Source organism: Choloepus didactylus, chromosome 3, assembly GCF_015220235.1.
Source record: "Choloepus didactylus isolate mChoDid1 chromosome 3, mChoDid1.pri, whole genome shotgun sequence".
Classification (NCBI taxonomy): domain Eukaryota; kingdom Metazoa; phylum Chordata; class Mammalia; order Pilosa; family Megalonychidae; genus Choloepus; species Choloepus didactylus.
This window is the reverse complement of record NC_051309.1, coordinates 11088908-11106993: the sequence shown is the minus strand read 5'-3', so window position 1 is coordinate 11106993 and position 18086 is coordinate 11088908.

Below are 18086 nucleotides of genomic sequence, written 5' to 3'. Positions count from 1 at the left end.
GTGCCCAGCATAGTATGTGCTTGATTGATATTAGCTGGATTTATTCAATTATTTACTCATTTACGTAAAAACATTTATTTAACAAAGAGTATGTTATAGGTGTAAGTAGTATAAAAAATAACATTGTATAGTTGTAAAGCTCCTTAAATTGTATTTATAGACCTCTTGACTTCTTGACCAGCCTTATTTCCTATATTTCATTCCTTATTTTTATGGTTTATTTTATTAATTCTCTACACAAATTAAACTGCTGGTACTGGACACTGCCTACACTTTCTCAGCCCCGAGTTTTTTCATATGCTTTTCTTTGCATAAAGTGCCCTTCCCCTGCCACCTGCCTAACAAGTTCCAACTCATCCTTCAGTGTTCATTTCAATTTCCCCTCTTCCGTGAAGCCCTACTTGCTTCCCCTGAAGTTCTGGGGTATTTTGCCCATTGTCCTTAGCTTCCTTTGAATTCTCAAGAGCAATATCTGCATTTTCTCCCACTGTCGGTAGACCATAGGGCACATATGTGGAGCACATGCCCTCTTTCTCACTGCTGCTTCCAAACATTGCTTCTCCTGCTTGCCCCCTAAAACTCCACAGTTCCGTGGAAATACAAGTCATCAGATTATACCACCTTCTGCCTCTCTGCTGCAGTTATCTACCACCATCAGCCAGTCTTCTGAAGAATCTGGCTCCTGGTCACCATCTTTCTCTCCACCATTACCCATGATCACCATTTGTATAGAGTTCGATATAGGTATAGATGACCTATCCAATGACCTGGACTGTGGAATGACTTGTCTATATTCACTTTCTCCTCTTCCTCACTTTCTATTCTGCCTTGAACCCACTTCAATAAGCATTTCATTCCTGTTACTATGAAACTGCAGGGGTCATAGTGGCCAACAGTCCATAGGTTCACAGAGTAAATGATAAAACTCTTTCTCCATCTTAGAAACTCAGGACAATGTGACCCGACCAATCATACCATCTTTCTTGAAACTCTTTCTTTCTTACCTGGCATTCAGGAAATTATAATCTCTTGTTTTCCCCCAATCTTCTGAGAAGGTGGGATCTTCTCCTCAGACTCCTTGGCTGTCCCTTCTTCCTCCACCTTTAAATGTCATATATTCTGCACTTGGCTCTTGGACTCTTCCATTCTCTATCTACACACTCTCCCTAAGTAATCAGTTCCATCGATTACAATGCCATATTGATGTCCACAACCCCATATTTGTATCTTCAGACTCAAAACTCCCCACACTCCATACTCATATATCCAACTACCTACCTAATACCCATGTGAACAGGTAAAGAACCTTGATTGTTTTTCCCCACCTCCCACATCCAATTGATTAGTAGGTATTTTTTGGTTATCATCAACATATATTAAGAATTTAACCCATTCTCAACAACTCCACCACTACCACACCATTTCAAGTCATCATCTTTCAAATGCATCCTGCAATAACCTCTATTCTTTCTCCCCTATATTTTATTTTCATTTTAATATTTAAATCTAATCATCACTCCCTTACTCAAATCCCTAATACCAATGTTGATCACAGTGTAAATAGAATTCAAATCTGTTACCCTGTACAAGGTCCTACATGGTCTCAACTCTGCCTATATCTTCAACTTCGAGTCATACCATTTTGTCTGCTCATTCTATTCTGGTTACTGAACTTTCTGCCATTCTTCTAACTCACCAATGCATTCCTACTTCAGGGTCTTTTCTTATCCTGTTCTCTCTGCCTCCTCCTCATTATTTACACAAGTCCAGTCCTTAAGTTCCATTAGGCCTTCTCAAAAGATTCCCTCCTCCAAGGGACCATCTTTCCCTATGATGAGTGAACTAGTCCTCACTTCCCATTCGTCTCTTTCCCTTGACTCGTCTTTATTATTTTACTCAGAGCATTTATCTCAAAGTACAATTATATTATTTATCCATTTACTTGTTTATTGCTTATCATACTAAAATATATAAGTTCTGTGAGAATAGAGACTGCATCTATCTCTTGAATAGCAACTAGATTAGCACCTAGTTCATAGTTGGTACTCAATAAGCATTTGCTGAATAAAAAATAATAACCATGTGGATGTCAACAATATCCACAATACAGATTGAATGCACTTGTAGAATTTTATGGTCACCATCCATTCTACTGTCTGCTCCTCATTACACTGTCAGGTTGGGGGTTCTGTCTTATTCCTCTCCAGTGCCTTCCACAGCTCATGGATGCATTAGATAATCAGCAAATATTTGAAGAGTGAAATAACATTTTCTAGTGGTCATGCTTTGTATCATTTAAATCTCAGCAATCCAATGGAAAAGTCAGGGAATATATGATTTCCATTTTGCAACAAAAGTGCCAAGAAAGGAGAAATGATCAACCCATGGACATATATAAAATGGAGGACAAATGAGGAAGCATCAGATGATGTCTGGAGACATGGATTTCAGTCAGATGGGGAAGTACTTTGAGTACCATGCCCAGGAATTTGGAATTCATCTTGTAGCACATTATAAAACAGTTGGAGAAATTACCAGCATAACAATCACATTCAGTGTCTTACACCATATAACAATTCTGACTATGAATTACCTATTTATGACATCTAAATAGTCCATTATACTGGAGAATTGGCAAATCTCTCATCTATTCTGCACTGATGGCTGGCTAAGTACTTCTTTCATTCAATTTACATGAAATTCTCAGGGGTTTTCATCTGTACAAGGTTTGAAAACACAAATTGATCCAGACAGAAGTATCTTCTCTCATAGATGTTACTAATTCACTTATTTATTTGTCCACCCATCCATTCATCCATCTATCTGATTATTCATATTTATTGACACCATAATACATATATATATATATATATATATATATATATATATATATCAGTAACTGTGCTAGGAATCGCATGTTCAATTTCTTTCAAAAATACTTTACACATAAAAATATGTGTTAATAAATAGTGGCATATTTAAGAGACAGAAAGATTTATTCAATCATAATAGTCATCACGCATATGACGTTTTACACTTTATAAAGAATTTATATAGATTGAATGCTTACTATGTGCAAATAAGCACAAGGCATAGAAAAATAAGTAAAAAGTCCCTGTCTTCCAGGAGCAGGATTATTTGTGTGGGGTGGGTAGAAGTGTAGGGTAAGGGGAGGGAAGACCTTAGCATACAGCCTTCACAACTGCCTCATGTGGGGGGCACCTTTATCATCACTTTATATTAGCTGGCTTGAGAAGGAAACAGATGAGCTGGTTTAGCAGGGAGCCAAAGATGACACTTTGGGTTGCCAGCATAGGAATCCAACTTACCAACTCAAACATAGTCCTTCCTCTCTTCCCTCTGCCCCCGCCCTTACCTTTTCAAACAGTTCAATCCTAAAGCCATCAGGTGGGGCAAAGCAAGGCAGGCATCCACTCTGGGTTGGGAAGAGCCACAACAACCCACACCAGAGTGTTGGAACAATGATTTGTTCGTCACTTTTCCATGATCTCTTGGGTTCAGCGGGGCACATCTGTGCCTGGGCCTGGAATCAAATGAAGACTGTCTTAGCTAGAAGGATGTTACTGGGACATTTGGAAGTTAACATTTGCTGTTAGCTAGAACCTGAACTGGGGCTCTCAGCCAGAACACCTACACAGCCTCTTTATATGGTTTCTGCTTTCCCAGGGCTGAGTGACTGGGTTTCAAGAGTGACCCTCCCAAGCAGACTGGGAAGAAGATAAATTGTTTTTTTTTTTAATGAAGTGCATCAAAAGATATTTGCATCACTTCTTCCATAGTCACAGGCCTACCCATATCAAAGGGAATAAACACAAAGCCCACCACTCAATGGGAAGAGACACATTGTAAGAAGAGTATGGTGAGCAGAAGATCTTTTTGCAGCCATCTTGGAGAATACAAGTTGCCACAAATGCATTGAGAAGAAGACAGCATTACTTTTGAGATATTTCTGCTAAAAATGTACAGTGTGAAACTAATCATGAGGCAATGATGATCTAAAAAAAACTGCTCATAATCTTCAAATGTGTCAAGAACATGAAAGTCAAGGAAAGACTACAGAACTGTTCTAGAGGGAAAGAGATTAAAGAGATATAGCAACTAAAAGCAGCACATGACACAGAGTAAGATCCTTTCACTATACAGGACATTACTGGATCATTTGGAAAGCCTGAATGGAGTTTGAAATGTAGACGATAGTAACTTATCAAGCTTAATTTCATGATGCTGATGATATGATTATAGTTATTATAGGTTCTTATTCATAGAACATAAATTCTATAGCATTCAAGAAGATGCAGTTTTGGGTCAGCAATATACTCTTAAACTTCTTTGTTCCACTTCGCAACTTTTCTGCAAGTCTGAGATTGTGTAATAAATACCCATTTCCCTTTAGGTGGTTAACCAAAGCAACAGCTGGATATCCAATGACACAACCACAGAAACCATCATGGTAGGTGAGCCTCTCTCTCTTCAAACCAACAGGTAACATGTACCCAATTTCTTCTTCCCTTCAAATACGCAAAGACCAAGGAGAAAGAGAAAGAAAGTTAAACCAAACCTTAGTGAGTATATTTCCTATCAGATTGTCTCCTCCTTTTTTCCTTTTCAATGGAAGGGAATCAGTAGCTGCTTTGTGCTTCTATAAGGAAGAACAAAAACCAGTTTCCTAAATAATTCATACATTATTTTGACTAAGATCACAGCAGGTGGTTTATAATAATCAATCTAGAACATGTCATAATAAGCCTTGCTGAAGTTTACACACAGGGTAAGGAAACTTATAGCAATTTTTCTACTTATGTGATACTCAGAAGTTCTGCTTTTTAAATCACGATTATGCTTAGATTTGTTGAACTCCTGAAAATAATCTTGTTACTATGAATAAAGCTTGTACTCAAATTGTTCATTAAATTATTTATTCTTATAAAGTCAGAAAATCCATTAGTTGATCTTTTAAAAAAAGAATAAAAAGTCATAAAGTATTTAAAACAGTATGGAAAAATAATAAAAGAATAATTTTAAATCCTAACTCTAACATATTTATTTTTACATATGTATTTTCAGTTCTTGTTTGCATTAAACATCTTTTTAGAAGCTGTAGCACAGCCACACCATTTTTTTTTAATTTTTACTTTTTCATTTAATGTTATATCACAACCAGTTTGCCATATGGTATAGAGTTGCCATAACTGTCATTTTTTTGTGGTTAATCACTCATTTCCCCATACCAAGCTTGTTTGCTCAGACTTGTCTCCCACTAGGAACCTTACTCCTGATTGAAATCTTGCCTTCCCAATGACCTCCAACCTCTGAACATGAGCCAATGTTGTTGGTAATATGTTGCCTGTTGTTCTACACTTGTTGGACATTACCAATATAGGAGGTCTTTTATCTCCATCTATAAGTCTCTGTCCAATTCAGTGACCCACTGCCATATATAGTGTGCTGGTTTGGATGTATTATGTCTCCCAAAATACCATTATCTTTGATGCAGATTTGTGTGAGCAGGGAACATATTGCTGTTGATTGGGTTGGAGACTTTTGATTCGATGTTTCCATGGAGATATAATCACTCAACTGTGGGCAAGATCTTTCATTGGATAATTTACATGGAGATGTGGCCCTGCCCATTTAGCATGGGCCTTGATTAGTTTATTAAAGCACTATATAAGCTCAGACAGAAGGAGCGGGCTTGCTACAACAAAGAGGACACTGAAGAAAGCACAGGAGCTGAGAGAGGAGCTGCAGATGAGAGACAGTTTGAAGATGGCCATTGAAAGCACACTCTTGCTCTGGAGAAGCTGAGAGGACAAACACTCCAAGAGCAACTGAGAGTGACATTTTGAAGAGCAGCTGCAGCCTCGAGAGGAACATCCTGGGGGAAAGCCATTTTGAAACCAGTACTTGGAGCAGACACCAGCCACATGCCTTCCCAGCTAACAGAGGTTTTCCAAACTCCATTGGCCATCCTCCAGGGAAGGTACCCAATTGTTGATGCCTTACCTTGGACACTTTACGGCCTTAAAGACTGTAATTGTGTAACCAAATAAACCCCCTTTTATAAAAGCCAATCCATTTCTGGTGTTTTGCATTCTGGCAGCATTAGCAAACCAGAACATACGGCTACCTAAATTTAAATTAATTAAAATTAAATAAAATTTAAAATCCAATTCCTCAATAGCAGTAGCCACATTTTCTCTGCTCAGCAGTCATGTGTGACTAGCACTTACCATCCTGGACAATGCAGATGATGAATGACCATTTCCACCACTGCAGAAAGTTCTAATGGACAGTCCTGACCCAGATTACGAGCAACTCAAAGGCAAGTCTTTTAAGATTACATCCTGCAAATCTATGTGTAGATAAATGTGTATGGAGAGGGCATTCTCATTCAGAAGGTTAGTTGGGACAATTTGGAGAATAATCTACTAACATTTAGTAAATTTGAAATATGTATATTTTACAATTTCAACCAATTCCACTTTTCGACTTCCATCTATATAATCTAGACAGAAACTACTGCTTATATGTATAAGGTCACATGTACAAATTATTTTCTGCTGCCTTAATTATAAAAGAAATAAACAGAAAAAAATCTAAATGTCCATCACTGGGTATATGAATAAATTATGTGAGGGATATTCATATGAGGAAATGCTATACATTAGTTAAAATAAATGAATAGTAACTCTTTGTCTCAGCAAGGAAAGATATAAAATGATATAATGTTGGATGCAAAAAACAGAAGTCACATACAGTAATGTATTGACATGTTATGAACACTAAAAACATTAAAACATACATAAGCAACACTATATATAATTCATGCATATATAATGTAAAAATATATAATCATGAACAGGGAAAACACATCAAATTCATGATATGGTTGCCTCTGGTAAGGTTGATAGGGAAAGCAATTAAGGAATGAGAAGAGTATTTGTTAAGGTAAGCAACATACTAATTTATTATTATTTTTTAATTAAAATCAGTATGACAAAATGTTATCATTTCTTAACATTAGGAGGTGAATAAGTGTCTTTCTGGTTATTCTTTAAATCATGTGCCTGACCTCCCTACTTTCAGAGAGTCTTCAATCCACTCAAATCTCAGAATGGCAGAATTTCCTTCTAAGGGGCAATACCTTTTCCTTTTCCCTGGGGGAAAAAAAAATGTAACTTGCATTCAAAGGGATTGGAGACTCTGAGGTGGTAGAAAATGGTAAGGGAGAGTTGGAGAAGGTCAGTATACATTTCTCAAAGTGTAGTTCCTGGACCAGCAGCTTTCAGAATCACCTGGGAACTTGTCAGAAATGAAAATTCCAGGCCCCACCTGTGCCCTACTGAATCAGAAACTCTGGAGGTTTGGTGCAGGACTCTGTGTTTTAAGGAGGACTTCAGGGGATTCTGATGGAATATTCTGGTTAACAATCACTGTTTTAGGACAGAGGTAGACAATTTCTTCTTAAAGGGACAATTAAAAATATTTTAGGCTTTGTGGGCCAAGAAACAAGGAGGCCAGGCCACTCCCCTTGAAAAGAGAGAACAAAAGAGAGAGCCACGTTTGTGCACATGATTTTTAATGTATGGTTTCCCTCCCCACTGTTAAACCTGGCTCAGTCATATCTGGGAACTAGCAGTTCTTCCTTCGTTGGGTTGGAGTGGAGCTCAGAAGGCTGTAGACCAGGGAAGCTTCTCTTGATTTCACAGAACTTTTTCTTTAAAAGAACTCAGTGTGGACACACAGTGTATAAACGATTGCAGCATAGAGACTCAAGTAGGGGCAGAGACGATGTCACTGAATATCATAACTGGTATGTAGTCTATTCTCAACATAAAATCTGGGATGTTCCTTTGAAAACCTAATTGAGATTACACTGTTTCTGCTCAAAACTGTGTGATGGCTTCTTACGTCTGTCAGCGTAAACCCAGAATCCTTCCAATGAACTAGAAAGTGCTACATGGATTAGTCAGATCTGACATCATCACTTATTCTCTTCCTTTCCCTACATTCCAATTCCCCTAATCTTGCTGTCATTCCTTCAGTAGGATAGGAGCACTTTTGCCTCAGACCCTTTATACCTCTTGTTCCTTCCATCTGGAATGCCTTCCCTCCAACCACTGGGCTTACACCCTTAATTTCTTTATCCCTTTGAGGTAATTCTCTCCTCAGTGTCTCAACTTGTCCCCTCATCCTCATTCCCTATCTTCCTCTCTCTACTTTACTTCAGCTTGTAGTATTATTTACTATTTTATGATCTGTCCTGTATCCCAGCTGCTAAAATAAATAACACACAAAGGGGTGACTTAAAACAATGGGAATTTATTGGCTCATGGTCTTGAGGCTTGAAGCCCAAAATTGAGATGTTGGCAAGGTGATGCTTTCTCCTTAAAGACTGGAATTCTGGGACTGACTGCCAGTGATCCTTGATCCTTGTTTTCTCAGTCACATGGCAATGCACAAGGTGTTGACTCTTCCCTTCTCCTCTGGGTTCTGCTAACCTCTGAATTCCTTCCTGTGGCTTTTTATATGTCTAAATTTCATTCTGCTCATAAAAGATTTCACTAATCCAGATTAAAGCCCAGTCTGTCTCAGCTGGGCCATACCTTAACCAAAATAACATCTTCAAGGGGTCTTATTTACACTAGATCCATATCCACAAGAACAGGGATTGAGACTTAATATGCCTTCCTGGGGAGACATGATTTATTTCCCAATAGTCCCCTGGCATTATAATGTAACTTCCATGAGAAAAGGAACATAAAACTGCTACTCACTGATGCACACTCACTGCCTTGAGCAGTAATTGGCTCATAGAAGAGTCTTGATAAACGTTCACTAATAATTTTTTAAAAAATTGGGCACAAGCTATATGGCATATAATCCTTTGAATGAATGTTTCAGATGAGGAAATTCAGGATCTGAGAATTAAAATAATTGATCCAAGACCAGATATCTTGTACAAGGCAAATTTAAGACGTGTGGTAGGTTGAATTATGTACCTCAGCTAATACATATTTTTATTTTCAATCCGTATCAATGTGGTTCTGAACCCATTGTAAATAAGACCTTTTGAAGACATTATTTTTAGTTAATTTGTGGTCAACTGAAGCAGGATGAGCCATAATTCAGATTACTGGAGATTTCATAAAGAGAATCATGAAGTCACAGAAGCTGGAAAGGAGAGGACGTGGGAGGCAGGGATTCAAGCCGAGGAATCCAAAGAACTTCCAGCACTGCAGCGTGCAGACTCTGGGAGAAAATAAGCCTCGCTGATGTCTTGATTTTGGACTTCTTCTGGCCTCAAAACTGTGAGTAATAAAATTCTTGTTGCTAAGACAACCCATTATATCATATTTGTCATAGCAGCCTGGCAAACCAAGACAGGATTCATGACTACCAGCAAACCCATACTCTTCCTCTATTGTAACCCTTCAATAAAATAGGATGTTATGGATCTTAAGATCTGGTGATCTTAAACTCCAAAAAGACTAAAAAGAATCCTGTTTTGATAAAAATTAATTTGTTTCTGTGATCATGACTTCCTGTGGAAAAAGATACAGAGTTTTCATCAGATTCTTTTTAAAAATTGAGATTCCTAATAGAGGGATCCAGAATGGTGAAGTAAGGAACTTGGCAGACACTCTTTCCAGAAAAATAGCAATTTAATTGATGAACACACACACACATATAGGCACACACAAACTAACTAAAGAATCTGGGAACTTCCCTAATGGCATACAGCAAATGAAGAAATATTCAAACAAGAAAATCTACTAAAGCTCTGTAAGAATATCAAGAATCTAAGTCATCTGAGACACTCAATTACCACCACCAAAGCTCTACCCACATGCTCTATTTTGAGCAGGTGTGGCCAAGAAGACAAAGGATCTCACTTCCCGGGTTCCCAGTCTGGGGATAGGTTTCACCCCAGGAGGAGCAAGCTGCTTGTGATACTTATTTCTCTCCAGTCATGTGTTGTAGTAGCTCTATTTCAGGCAGGCAAAGCTGACAGGACTGGGACTTCCTTCTCTACCAAACTCATGCCTATAGGTCTCAAGACTTACTTGAGATCCAAGAGTTCCCAGGAAACCCTTCTCTGTTAGCTCCCACTCCATTTCTACTAAGCAGCTATAGCTGGCTTCCAGTACTCTCCCTGCCTCTCCACTATGCTCTTGGCATCAGAAAAACCGCCTCTAGTCCTGACTCTGACTCCTGCTTGCTTTGGGATTTTAGCAACTGAATCTAGCAACATATAAGAAAAAAAAAAAAAAAAAAAAAAAAAGATTATACCCCATGACCAATGACCAATTTGTATTTATTCCAGGAATACAACGTTAGTTTATCACCTGAAAGTCTATTAATGTATATACCATATTAAGAGATTAAATAATTAAAAACCATTTGGTCACCTTGGTAGGTGCAGGAAAAGAATGTGACAAAATCTAACACATACTTTCTTAAAAAAAAATTCAACAAATTAGGAATACAAGGAAACTCTCTCAACCTGATGGAGGGCATCTACTAAAACCCACAGCTAACACAATAATGGTGAAAGACTGAATGCTTTCCCCTTAATATCAGAAATAAGACACATATGTCTGCTCTCTGAACTCTTATTATCATACTGGAGGTTCCAACCATGGCTGTCATGGTTAGGTTCATTTGTCAGCTTGGCCAGGTGATGGTGTCTGGTCAAGCAAACATTGGACTAATTGTTACTTCAAGGACATCTGTGGCTGGTTAATAAACCAGAAGGTTCATTTATTAAATCATCAGCCAATTGACTGCATCAGTGGCTGATGATATCAATGAAGGGCGTGTCTTCCGCAATAAGAGAATTCAATCAGATGGATTTAACCCAATCAGTGGAAGACTTTTAAGGGAGAAAAGAGAGAACTTTCCCTTTTTCAGCCAGCCAGCCTCTCCCGGGGAATTCATCAAAGACCTTCATTAGAGTTGCCAGCTTGCTGCCTGCTCTATAGAATTTGGACATGTGCATCATACCCTACAGAATTTGGACTTATGCATCCCCACAGTTGCATGAGACAATTATAAAATTTCATATTTACAAATATCTCATGTTTGTTCTCTTTCCCTAGAGAACCCTAACTAATACAGTGGCAATTAGAATAAATAAATAAATAAATGCATCCTGATTTGAAAGGAAGAAATAAAACTATATTTATTTGCAGTTGACATGATCTTACATTTAGAAAATTCTAAGGAATCCACTAAAAGACAATTAAAAATTAAAAATAAGTAAACAAGGCTGCAGCATATAAGACCAATATACACACTTTAATTATATTTCTATAACCTAACAATGAAAATTCTGAAAATAAAATTAAGAAAAAAAAATTCTATTTACAATAGTATCAAAATGTATAAAATACATAGATAAAAATTCAACAAAATAAATGCATGAAAGCATCATGGAAAAAAAATTTAAAAAGACCTACATAAATGAAAACATTTCCCATTTTCATGGAATGGAAGACTCAATATTATAAAGATGGCAAATCTCCCCAAATTGACCTATATATTCAATGTAATCCATATCAAAACCCGAGTTGCATTTTTTTTACAGAAATTGATAAGTCTGTATTAAAATTCATATGGAAATGCAAGGAACTTCATATGGAATAGACAAAAACTTATAAAAGAACAAATTTGGAGGAATCACTTCATTTTAAAACTTAAAACTACAGTAATCAAGACACTGTGACACTGGCATAAAGATAAACACATAGACCATTGGAATGGAATTGAGAGTCCAGAAATAACCCCTTATGTTTATCTTGATTTTAAACAAGTGTGCCAAAAAATCCAATGGGGACAGAAGAGTCTTTTCCAACACAAGGTACTGGGCAAACTGGATATTCACATGCAAAAGAATGAAATTAGACACATACCTCATATCATAACCCAAAAATTAAATCAAAAGAGACTATAGGCCTAAATACAGGAGCTAAAACTACAAGACTATTGGAAGAAAATATATTAGTATATTTTCATGATCTTAGATTAGCAAATGATTTCTTAAATAATAAACCAAAAATATTAGGAACAAAATAAACAGTAGATAACTTGAACATCATCACAATTTAAAACACCTGTGCTGTGAAACATGTCATCAAAATTTGGAAAAAAAATATTTGAAAATCATATATCTAATAAGGAACTTGTATCCAAAATATATAAAGAATTAAATAAACTCAATATTAAAATAATAAATAATCCAATTAAAGGATGGGGAAAACATTTGAATAGACATCTCTCTAAAGAAGATACTCAAATGGTCAATAAGAATATGGAAAGAATGTCAACAACCTAAGTTATTACAGATGCAAATTAAAACCATAAAGAGATATCACCTCTCATCCACTAGGGCAGCTAATGATGAAAATATCAGTAAGAATTATTGATCAAGATGTGGAGAAGTGAAATTAATCTTCACAAAGAAACTGGAAACAACTCAAAAGTGCATCAACTGATAAACAGATTAACAAAGCATGGTATCTTCATACAATGGAATATTATTTGGTGTATTAGTCAGGGTTCTACAGAGGAACAGAACTGTCAGGGTTTATATATATATATATATGAAGAATATATATTGTATATATGTAAAGAAAATGTATTATAAGAATTAGCTTATGAGACCATGGGGTCTGGCAAGAGTCTGAACTCTGTAGGGCAGGGCACAGAATGGAAGCTTAAATAAATGCTATGTTACTTTCCCCAGGGAAAGCATACAGCCCCAAGTAGAGGCAGAAATTCTTCTTTCTGGCCTTTGTAGTCCTCTGTGGAGAGCCGTCTCCCGGGACGGGCATAGCGCATGCGCTGTAAACCTGCTCCAAAGTCCCCCCGCCCATCGAATGAGCCAAGATGGCGCCCATATCCTGCTTCCGCTTATGACGTGCACACTCACTATTCCTATCTGCCAATTGAGTGCATATGCGCGGCGCTAGATCATTGGTTATGAGTAGAGTACTTAAGAGTTTGCCCAAGCGAACCTCGGGGAGACAGCCCACTAGGAGCCGTACCTGACGGCCACATCGAGGCTGCTCTCCCGCGAGGCACTCTGCCCCGCGTGGAAACCTGTAACAGAGAATGCTTATCTAGCTTCAGTAAAAGACTTGCTCTCGCAACCGCCGTGTGGCTCGAGTCGTGACTTCCAGCCAGGTCAGTTTGCGTGGTCTGCATCTCTCTCTCTCTCATCCCTTGTTTCTCCCCTCGCCGGCCGGGGAACAGGGGTCGAGCGGGGCGGCGCCGGACAAGTGGTGGCCCGTACGGGGAACGCTCCTCCTCCTGCCTCGCTCTCGACGGTCCCTCTGTGAGGAGAGCAGCGCTGCGCATCGAGCTTACGGCGGACTTCCCGCGCCTGATCAACGCGAGAAGGTGAGTGCGTCTTATTACATGATAGTTAGGGCCCGTGGGTTTTCAGGTGACCCCGGGGGACTCGGAAGAGCTCTCCGAGTGACTGAAGTATAGTGCCGACTGCAATCATGGGGCAGTCCGGAAGTTCACCTCTCTTAGCTCCCTTAAAGAACCTTTTGAAACAACGGGGTATCTCGGTCAGGAAAAGCTCCCTTCAGCGTTTTCTTGATGATGTTGATACTTTTGCCCCTTGGTTTGCCTGCACCGGCAGCCTTAGCCTACCCTCTTGGATGAAGCTCGGTCGCGACATAGACCGAGCGCGCCAGACGGGCGTGTGTATGGACCCGATTCTAGTACCCATATGGGAGACCATCCGTGCGGTCCTTGAACTAGAATCGGCTGCCGGCCTAAGCCCGTCCTCTGCCTTGCAAGAAGCACGGTGCGCGCTCCAAGAAACCCAGTCAGTTTCGTCAGCGGACGGCTCCTATAAGGGCAAACCGCCGGAGTCCAGTGACTCTGACTCAGAGTCAGATAGCGATACTGGCGAGGAGGCGGAAGCATCCCCGCTACTTGAGTGGGAGGAGCCTCCCGCCACACCCGTGCGGCCTTCCGCCCCGCCAATGTCTACCGCTGCACCCCCAGGGACACCCCAGCTCCCAACTGACGCCTTGGGCGGTCCCACCAAAGGACCTCGCCGAGAGCTCCCTCTAGTGGCCATGCCCAGTAAATGTAATTATCCTTTGCTGCCAGACCCGGAAACCCCGATGGGCCGGTCAGGGGAGGGGCAACCTTTGCCGTACCCCCCGCCCGAGTACACAGGCCCTCAGGACCCTTTGCCATTAGGTAGTGGTGGGAGACATTTCTGGAGATGGAACCCTTTCACAACATTTAGACCTTTTGGCATGCTGGGTGGCTACCAGCCACTTGAGCCGCAGCCAGTCTCAGAAATGTACCCGGTTATTATCAATCCCCAAGGTGGCAATCAGCACGAATCATATGATTACAAACTATTGAGGGAATTGAGGCAGGCCGTCCATCAGTATGGCCCCAATGCCCCTTATACCTTGAACATGATCGAGAACCTCTCTGCTCTAAATCATACACCCGCAGATATTTTTCAGCTAGCCCGTGCTTGCTTGCCGTCAGGCCGATTCATAGATTGGAAAGCATGGTTTGAGGAGTTAGCTGAAGAGCAGGCCGCAAGGAATGCGGCGGGGAGACGTGGCGGGTGGAATGCTGACATGCTGTTGGGGAGAGGCGCCCATGCCCAGAACCAAACGGGTTTCCCACAAGAGGTCTACGCCCAGATCTTCCGCTGTTTTGTGGGTGCCTGGAAAAAGCTAACAGGTAAGGGAGAGGCTCAGGCCTCACTCAGCAATATACACCAAGGCCCCACAGAACCATTTGCGGATTTTGTAGCCAGGATGCAAACCGCAGCTGAGAGAATCTTCTCAGATCCAGGAGTAGCAGAGACTGTGGTTAAGCAAATGATTTTTGAGCAGTGCAACAAGGAGTGCAAAGTTATCCTGGCACAAAACAGAGCAAAAAATTTGACAGAGTGGGTCAGGCTCTGTAGAGATACTGGCAGCCCTTTAACTAATGCAGGTCTAGCTGCCATGCTAGCTAGCTCCCTACAGGTGGCTACAAAAGGCCCGAGAACCTTAGGGGCAAAGTCTAACGGGTGCTATGGCTGTGGCCAATCAGGGCACTTTAAGAGAGATTGTCCCAATAGACGTCAGCCCCCTGCCACTCAACGGTTTGGCGAACCAGGTGCAGTAACCAGGCCGTGTGGCCGTTGCCACAAAGGCCCTGACCCGGTGCTCAGCTGGGCCAGAGGCTCTGTTTGTGTTTTTCCCCAGGAACCAGGACGTCAACCAGTGTGGGTTCCGGAAAGACTGGTGAGAACCGTGACATCACCTGAAGAAGCCAAGGAACAGCTGTCAGAAACGCCAACGAATATACAACCTGAACCATTAGACCAAGCCTCCGACCCTGCTGATGATGGCGACGACCGACAAGACGATAATAGTAGGACTGACCACCCCGCGGTTGCCCAAAAAGAGGATCGGTAACTCTGTTCTTTGCTCTCCTATAGCAATCCTTCTAATCTGCCTTTTTCTTTTTTTAGTGGAACTGTGGTAGCGCAGGAGAGTGGTCTTTGGGGCCTGTGGCATCATCCCCCGACCCTGGCCCCATTCTCTGCTGGGTCTCCCGCCTCTCCTGTGTTTTTCACTCGTACCCTGTCTCTAGGTCTCCACCACCTGCCTTCTGACAGAAATATTTCCTCCACAAGCTTCAACGAGTCCTTCCCCCTCACCAATGACACACTGATCCTCTCTTTTGCTAACCTCTCTGTCAAGGTTGTCAACACCACAGTTGCGGCGAATGCTACTTGTGAAACTGGTAATGGCGAGTTAAGTAAGGGAGTCTTGCTTGAATTTCTTAACGTTACAGGGAAGAGCCGCCAGTCTTGTGAAGGGATCTTGAGTAAAAATGAGACTCAAAGGTGCCTTTTCCTTCCGGGGTTTGCTCCTACAGTCTGCAACCGTTCCAAAGACCCGGATGCCTCGCCGCCCCGCTATCCTAGTGTATCGCCCAAGTTATGTCTGGCTCCCCGTCAAGGCAACCGACTGGGTTGGCCCTGTTTCTCAAGTTGTTTCACTTAACAATATCCCCTTCTCTAAGTCTAGGCGTCCAAGAGGCATACCTTACCCGAACTTAAATTTCCAGGCCATTCAGAAACTCCTAGCGGAGATAGATGAACTTGGACTAGAAATAGATGGACTCTGGAGAGTTCTCCAGCAGACGTGTGATACCCGATGGTTATTCGGGAGGCTTTGTGTCACCCCGGTTAGGGTGAACTTGACAGAGGAGCAGCAAGATGTCGCCGAGTGGCTCAAGGACACTTATCTCCCCAACTTCACCAATCTCTCCGACCAAGTGAAATCCGACCTTCAGGGACTTGAGAACATTAGGAAATTGAAGCCTGTTAGTTTCGACCTTTCCACACTGGGCGAGACTGTAAAAAATCTGTGGGACCAAGTCACCTCTTGGTTCTCTTGGCCCAATTTGACTAATTGGATTCTCTTGATGGTGGGACCATTGGTGGGATTAGTCATTGTTAAATCTTTGCTAGAACGCCTGTTTCAAGCGCGGCAGTACCGTGTTACCACTATGATGGCTATGTCCTCCACCTTTGATACCCCCAACAGCGACCATTCTGATGGCCATACCCCATCCTGGCCGCCTCGGGCGGGGCACTCGGGAGCGAGGTTTGTAGCTAAGCGCGCAGCTGTGTCCCGGGTATAACGGGCGACGCCAGCAGTCATAATTTTTGTCTCAGGTAGGTCCCTAAGGCAGAGTCATAGTTGTGGCCAGACTTGACTCTAGCCAATGCATAGGGACGCCTAGTGACGCCTCCGACTCTGGTTAATGCTATCCCTGCCCCCGCCTTTGTCCCCCAGTTGCAAAGCAAAGCACTGCAGGGAGAGTCATGTTGTTTCCAGCTCACGGACTCTCCTGTCTCCATATGAGGTGAGCATTCTGGTCGGTGCTAGAGGCTCCGCCGCTAAATGGCTGAGACCTAGTCCAGACTCCCCAAAGCACCGGAACAAATTGTGAGCCATCTGGGTTCACGGGAGCACACTCATCACTGGGGACACTGGGTCGATATAAATAATAAAGGGGGAGATGTGGAGAGCCGTCTCCCGGGACGGGCATAGCGCATGCGCTGTAAACCTGCTCCAAAGTCCCCCCGCCCATCGAATGAGCCAAGATGGCGCCCATGTCCTGCTTCCGCTTATGACGTGCACACTCACTATTCCTATCTGCCAATTGAGTGCATATGCGCGGCGCTAGATCATTGGTTATGAGTAGAGTACTTAAGAGTTTGCCCAAGCGAACCTCGGGGAGACAGCCCACTAGGAGCCATACCTGACGGCCACATCGAGGCTGCTCTCCCGCGAGGCACTCTGCCCCGCGTGGAAACCTGTAACAGAGAATGCTTATCTAGCTTCAGTAAAAGACTTGCTCTCGCAACCGCCGTGTGGCTCGAGTCGTGACTTCCAGCCAGGTCAGTTTGCGTGGTCTGCATCTCTCTCTCTAACTCATCCCTTGTTTCTCCCCTCGCCGGCCGGGGAACAGGGGTCGAGCGGGGCGGCGCCGGACAGTCCTCATTTCTGCCTTTTAGGACCTTCAATTAATTGCATGAAGAGACTCCACACATTGCTGAGGGCAGTCTCCTTTGCAATTGCAGATTCAATCAGTTGCATATATAATATGCAGATTATAGGTACAAAGCCATCCATGAAATACCCTGACAGTAACAGTCAGGCCAGTGCTTACTTGACCACATATTGGACACCATAACCTAGTCAAGATGACACATGAAATTGATCACCACAGTCCACCCCTTGTAAACCATACTTAATCTCCAAATAAAGACAATCATGTAGTCACACTTCTGCGTTACATGACACAGCTGTCATGCTTACAACTGAAAATGCACTAATGCTTTTCCCAGAAAAGAATGCAAGTCCTTGGATGATATTCTCTTCTATCCTTGATATCCTATAACTTAAATACTGTGACATAAAGTTAATGCAACATATATTATATGATAATAGGATAAGAGAGGGAAGAAAACAAGTCAATTTGTTCTATCTAACTCTATCTATACTTAT